Source organism: Etheostoma spectabile, unplaced genomic scaffold, assembly GCF_008692095.1.
Source record: "Etheostoma spectabile isolate EspeVRDwgs_2016 unplaced genomic scaffold, UIUC_Espe_1.0 scaffold50, whole genome shotgun sequence".
Taxonomy (NCBI): Eukaryota; Metazoa; Chordata; class Actinopteri; order Perciformes; family Percidae; genus Etheostoma; species Etheostoma spectabile.
The window spans coordinates 43,513-43,739 of NW_022605620.1; the positions used below are offsets into that span (position 1 = coordinate 43,513).

The 227-nt window shown below is 33.5% G+C and overlaps 1 protein-coding gene across 1 annotated transcript in view; it reads left to right on the forward strand.

Annotated features, from left to right (window-relative positions):
- The window catches only part of sh2b1 (SH2B adaptor protein 1), a 33,742-nt gene that overhangs the window by 26,282 nt on the left and 7,233 nt on the right, over positions 1-227 (forward strand).

Genomic DNA, 227 nt, shown 5'->3' on the forward strand with positions numbered 1-227 from the left:
GGTAAAGACAGAGACACAGAGACACTTCCAGGTAAAGACAGAGACACTTCCAGGTAAACACAGGGACACAGAGACACTTCCAGGTAAATACTTTTAAGTAATACACTTTTTGATGTTTTCAACCTTCTGTAACACTAACTTATTAACTTGAGTTTTACAGGTATTTTTAGAATTTATGGTCAATAAACCTCATTTATAGGAAATTATTCCTAATGTTTGAGTTAGAA